This window comes from Conger conger, chromosome 1, assembly GCF_963514075.1.
Source record: "Conger conger chromosome 1, fConCon1.1, whole genome shotgun sequence".
NCBI classification, from domain to species: Eukaryota; Metazoa; Chordata; class Actinopteri; order Anguilliformes; family Congridae; genus Conger; species Conger conger.
In genome coordinates this window covers 49,215,801-49,222,578 of record NC_083760.1, presented here as the reverse complement: position 1 = coordinate 49,222,578, position 6,778 = coordinate 49,215,801, and the positions used below count along the sequence as shown (strand labels likewise).

At 38.3% G+C, this 6,778-nt stretch overlaps 1 long non-coding RNA gene across 3 annotated transcripts in view; it reads left to right on the top strand.

The window, feature by feature from the left end:
• Window positions 1–1,110: 1,110 nt before the first annotated feature.
• LOC133110169 (uncharacterized) overlaps window positions 1,111–6,778 on the top strand; it is a 116,664-nt gene continuing 110,996 nt past the window's right edge. For all 3 annotated transcript variants that reach the window (XR_009704818.1, XR_009704816.1, XR_009704817.1), the window contains exons 1-3: window positions 1,111–1,488; window positions 1,788–1,888; window positions 2,853–3,089. This is a non-coding gene — a long non-coding RNA (uncharacterized LOC133110169). The remainder of the gene's footprint in view (window positions 1,489–1,787; window positions 1,889–2,852; window positions 3,090–6,778) is intronic.

The window sequence follows — 6,778 nt, the reverse complement described above, 5'->3', positions numbered from 1 at the left end:
TGGGGGGCTAAAAAGTGGAATGTTCTTGACTGGCCAAGTCAATTGTCTCACCTCCAATTAAGTATGCATTTCACTTGCTGAAGACCAGACTGAAGGCAAATGGCCCCTGAAATAAGCAAAGCAGGAGCACTTAAAATGACTGCAGTACAGGCCTGGCAGAGCACCACCAGGGAAGATATGGAGCATTTGGTGATGTCTATGGGTCATAGACTTCAGGCAGTCATTGATTGTAGAGAATTTGCAACAAAATATTGAACATGATTACTTTGTTTCAGTTTGTGTTAATTTGTCCAATTACTTTTGGTCCCCCAAAATTGTTGGGTGGGGGCTATAGTTCCTACACAGTTCACACAATATATGTCATAAAACAGTCATTTTAAAAAAGTGTTTTGTGTTTACTCAGGTTCCCATTGTCTAACATTTTGTCTAAATATCTGAAAACAGGCTATCTATTTAACGCTCATATTTCAATACAGACTTGTTTTCTTTTCTAACCATAACCCTACACCCACTGTCCTGATTACATACCATATGCATAGGCTACCTATATCTTGTCATTTAATAGTTTTCTTATCTATGAAAGACTTAATGACCAACAGTACAATTTAATGTTTGTGTGAAATATGAGGAATTTATTTTATTGCCATTTTATTGCATCAACAAATACGCCAATAACAGTGAACTTTCTGAGTGCCCCAGGAATTTATTCCCCTCAATCCAAAAAAAAAAACTGCAGGAGGAGACGCACATGCAGGCTACTATTGCAATGATAATGAACTTGAACCAGGAACTGCGGGAATTCTCTTCAGGATGTAGGTCTCTTGAAGTTATAGGCTTGCATCCAGCTGGGACTTCATATAAGGAACAGGCAGTCGGATTTTGTAACGTCTTTATTTGTGCCTCATTCTCAGAACAAATTGTTTCTGAAGTAGGCGTAACGGTGTAACTATTCCGCAGTTTACACCAACCCGGTTAAAAATAAAAATTGCAAGTAGACTAAATCGAAATATGAAGATTTGACTATGTGTATGTCTATAGATGCCCGCTCGTTAGTCCCTTTGTTGTTGTTTAGTTGTGTTCGGAGGGCGGGACTGAAACTGAAATGAACAAGGCGCGGCCAAGAACCCCCTTCACACGTGCAGACAAAGAGACGTAACAACACAACCAAAATATTAACGTATAAACTTTTTCGAAAACGACGACGGTTTTCGTGGACATGTGAAACGGAACACATAAGGAAAATGTATGTATATATTGTGCTTGCTTGTTTTTAAACTAATTTAATGGATTTGTTTTCAGTGAAAAGTTGCTCGGAGTTGGTGCGTCAGCTCGCAAAGTTGAGCACAAAGAGGAGAGGAGCGTTCCTTTGTTCCACGGAGGGCTTTGAAGGGAAATCGTGGATGAAGAATTCCAGTTATCCTGTTTCAAAATGAATGTTAAATAAGAAAGATGCAACAGGACGAAACTATGGAAACTTGCATCTGTCCGGTACGTTGATTGTTTTACACTTGAGTTGTTCTATGTAATCAGACACAGCTGTCAAAAGTTGATTGGTTTGGGAAGTTTGTAGAAAATTACGCACGCACGACGACGATGAGACTATTTTACACTTGGACTAAATTCCTATTCCAAGCGTCTCATTTTAGCGTAAAACATATATTTACAAACTCTAGCCCTAGATTTGAAAGAAGTTAATGCGATAGATTTGTATTTCGGGGAGAATCAATTATGAATTCAGGTGTACGTGCAGTTGTTACATTTTATTCTCACTTGCTTTCACTGCACAGAATGATGAGGTTTGAAATGTATGGGGAACACAAAGAGAATAAAAACTACAACGGAGACAATGGAAATGGAGAAACCGCATAGTTCGGCGAATGAGCAACAGGTAGAATGAAGTCTATGTCGCTCCTTTGTTACACGAACTTAAGGCACGATCTAGTCTTTGTCCTGAGTCAGTTTATTAAAACGGGATAATTAAGGAGTAAAGAGACCCTTGCAAAGAGGATTTAGAAAATCAAATAAGGGTTAAAATGACAAAACAAAGTATCTTTTCTCATTTTAAAGTTAAATGTATATTTAAACCAATGGATCACCTTTGGTCGAATTGAATGCGATTTCACACTATTTTTCTATCGCATTTTATCGAATCCTAGCCTATTTCAAATTTTCAGTTTTATTTTACCACACAACAAAACTAATTTTCTTTGATTGTCTTTTGTCCTAGTCGGATGCATACATTATTCGCGCAGTGTATTTCTCAGATCTGTGCAATTTGTCCATATTCACTGAAGAAATGCAGAAATATTGGTGTAAACGATTTCCAGAATTGCATAACTTAAAATAAATTACAATGATTAATTACCGGGATGTTAACCAGAATGCCTTTAAAGCTAAAATAATGTCACAATACAAGTTGCAAAATAGTATAGTCTAGCCTATCATTCATGTCTGAAGAGTAGAAAGTATTAAACACTTGAACGAATTGTACATGCCCATTATGTACAATTGTACATAACAGAATAAATCCCGCTTAGCCAGTTGTTAGGCACTCTAAAATCTTGCTTTCGGCAATATGCTTCGTTAATGTATTTGCCCGTTTAGTTGTGTTCAGAACGATTAGACTTTGAACCCATAGAATTGCTAAAGTAGCTTAGGAAGTAAGCAACTGATGCCGTGATTAGGTTCTTAAATGTTTTCTGGTTTAGAAAATTCTTGGCACCTGTTTCTGGACAAACTAGTAATTCCCCCCCGATATTATGCGACCAAACTCCGCTTTCAATACGTTTTATTTTCTGTACTGTATAAAATGTTTTATTAAATTTAATTTAACTTTTACGAAATTCCCTCAGGTCCTGCAAATCTCTCAAGCAGCAAGATACACCTTTGTAAGGACTATGGAGACTGGTGTAGGCTACTATGTATTTGGAAAGTAAAAGTTTGGGATACTGACATTTTTGGATTCTATTTCTGCACAATTATGGAATAATACAAAGATGGATTATAATGTACTTTCAAAAACAAAGAACTTAACTTTTATGAATCAGTGGATGGAAAACGTCATGGAGCATGACACACAACAAAGCAAGGTAGGCTGTGCTAATTCCCTTCCCATTCTAAGGAGACAGGAAAAACCATACTTTACAAACAATTCACTAATATTAAGAAACTTTGACTTCTATTTCGCCATTTCCCTTCATTTTTCCTAGATTTTTTATGGAGAGACATTTTGCATGTCCTTTCAAAAGTTGGGGAACGAGCTCTTTTACGCTATTCGCAGTATCACGGTTTTCGTATTCGGGGCTTCTTGTTCGCAGTTTCATTCAAAACTGCATGAGGACATAATTGCATAAACATCACTAATATATTACAAATATTAATCTGATATGTTTTAAATAATGTCTTTTTATTCATTAATGCCATTCCCCAAATAGGCCTAGAACAGTTTTCTGGCGTACGAGAAAGTGTTTTTGTTGTCGGGGTTTGACTGAGTAGGACAATGTTCTTCAGCAAGGTTGGAGCTGGACAGCGTCCCTGACTTTCGTGAAAGGGAAGATGCAGCCTTGTGACAATGCCAGTCCTTGTCATATTTCTTGCGTCCCGTTTCGTGTAATCTTTATGAGCTCCATGAACCGCTCAACGTTTCGAGTCTTCAAAATGTGCTTTTTTTAATTCTTTAAACTTGAAGACCTTCGATCTCGCTCAATGCTGAACAAGACTCACATTACCGAGAACCTCAACGGTGATGTCATTGGAAGCCAATGAAATCGCAAGCTGTTGCCGACACTGCATTCAAGCTCGCTCCTCCCAATCCCCCCCACCCCATGCACAAGGTGCCTGTATTTCATTTTTGGACACACTGCCGCTCAAATTCGATGCAAGTCTGGGCGGGAGGAATTTAGGGAATTCATTAAAATGCTTGTGTATACTTGTATATCTGGGAATGTACAGTTTATGGTTAAGTTTTCAAATCATTGTATTTTTTATGTACTATCTCGCATTAAATAACTTTTTTACCGAGTCTGTAGGCAACTGTAGCCTAGCCTTTCAACAGCATTACATCATCGCAATATCACAATGCCGCTAGCTTGCAGTGGAAGCAAATGCATTACAGAAAACCGCGCTCCTGTCCAAGACATTACTTACCCTGTCTCCACAGACGGTTGATATACTGGTATCTTGCTGAATATTTTCGGTGGATATTCACCACATAAACACTTCGTTGCTTGACACTAATTAATATTAGCAAAATATAACCTATTAAGTATAACTAACTTATTAGGCTACTCACATTCCAGAGTGGCACGTAAAACAGGAACTAATCTGGAAGGCACATCACAGTTTCTCTTCCATTGATTTATGTTATTGTGTATGTTGAACAATTGTATATTTTTAGTTGTATTGAGTTTCGGAGTAACCGGAAAACAATTCTGAAGGCAAAAGCATTTTCCCATTATACATACAATACTGAAGTGGGCCATTTCATTTTTGTGTGGTGGAGAGAACCAATGGCAATTTATTTGGTAAATATAGCTCAAAGGAGCTGGATGGATTTGAACAAGCTTTGTCAGAAATCCTGGCTCAAGTTTCACCCGCCTGCCTGCAGTTCACTTTCATTTAGCATGTACTCAGTCTTTAAGGGCTCTCTCATTCAGTGGACCTAAAGTAAGATTCAAATATATGCTGCTGTTTGCCTTCCTATCCCATAAATTTTGAATTGAACCAAAGCATGTGCATTTGGCATTATCTTATTTTGACGAAATATGAATTTTAACCTTTCGATTTTAGCATCGCTTGATTTCTTGTATTGTTCAGTCACTTTGTGGGACGGATTAATGTGTGGCATAGATCTATTACAAATTAGGCTAGCATTGTCAATTGTAATGACGGCCAACCTTGGCCGTGGTCAGAATAGGGGGAAGATATACAATCACTATATAGCACTTATATACACCTATTTAGTCATGCAGTTAATGTTCACATCAACCATCAGAATAGGGGGGAGAAAGAGACCGTGGAATGCTTGTTGTTGCCAGACAGGGTGGTTTGAGTATCTCAGAACCTGCTGAACTCCTGGGATTTTCCCACACAAAACAGTCTCTAGAGCTTGCTGAGAATGATGCGAAAAACAAATCCAGTGAGCAGGAAGGTGACCGTAACACAGATAACCACACATTACACATGGTATGCAGAAGAGCATCTCTGAACACACAACGTGTCAGAATAAGAATATGTCTAAAATGCCTAAAAGTGCTCACTGTGTGTGCCCGTAGTACTGAGAGAAGTGAAGATGTTCAGCCTGTGTACTAAGTCTTATCCACATGCAGACAGAGAAATACATTACTTCTTTATGACTGCACACCAGGAGTGCATTTAAAATACCTTATTTCTAGCCTCTTTTTTGAGTTTATAATTAGTTTTAACTATCCCAAGCAGAAATCTTCCTTTATTTCCATCCAACTGGTTCCTGGTGGAAATGTTAATTTGATGTGCTGTTTATTTCTCCCCCCCCCCCCCCCCCCCCACCACACACACACACACACACACACACACAAAATTTAATTTGTCTGGCTAACCTCATGAGACTGTGCTGTATTTAAATAGGTTTAGTGGCCTGTTTGTCATGGAATTTATCGAGATCATAAACATGCCTTGCTCCAGCTCTAAAACACTAGTAATCTGTGCAAAGGCTGTGAGTTTATCAAGCTAAATCTGATATTGTCGTACTGTTCAGAGATTATGTCCGGACTGACTGGCAGATTTATCTGGTTTGACTGTTGGCTGACACTGTTGTGCTATCCCAGGTAGTGTATTTTAGCAGTGGAACTCCCAATGGAAAAACAATAAAGGTATAAGATGTGTTTGTGTGTGTTGGGGTGGTTATCTGTTAAGTATAATGGCTAATAATAAAAAACTGATTAAACTATAATATCTGCGAAATGGAAGATCCTTGAAAAAAATCGAATGCAGGATGTCCTGATGGCTGGGTGCTGTTTTGCCAGCAATGATAATCTAGTGGAGAATATAATGCATTTCTTGTGTTCATCATGGTGAACATACTCAGTGATCACTTTATTAGGTAGACCTGTAGATCAGCTTGTTAATGCAAATATTTAATCAGCCAATCATGTGGCAGCAACTAAATGCATACAAGCATGCCGACGTGGTGAAGAGGTTCAGCTGATTTTCAGACCAAATGTCAGAATTGGGAAGATGTGATCTTTGACCTTGGAATGAGTTTGCAGAGAATGGTGTGACATCCAGTGAGCAGCAGTTCTTTGTGGGGAAAAACATGTTGTTAATGAGAAGTCAGCAGAGAAGGGCCAGACATGTTCGAAGCTGACAGGAAGGTGACAGTAATGCAAATAACCACACAGTTAACAGTGGTATGCACAAGAGCATTTCAGAACACACATTACATTAAACCTCTAAGTGGATAGGCTACAGCAGCAGAAGACCAATAAGTCAAAAAATAAATAAAGAAGTCTAATAAATACCCAATGAAGTGCTCACTGAGGGTATCATTTTGTAATTTGATCTGAAATGATGCAGCTTGAATCTGTGCTCCTGTGTCAATAAAACAGAGGATTTAGGCAGGAAGCTTTACCCGTTGCATTGTATATTTCAGTGCAGGTTCGCAAGTTATGTCGATTATGAGAATCTTAGGTTATGCATATAATTAGGCTTATATACATTTCTACAATCTTCTGATTGCACACAGGCCCACTGAAGGGTTTACTTTTCAGTCATGCAAGAATTGCATTGCTTTGTTTTCCTT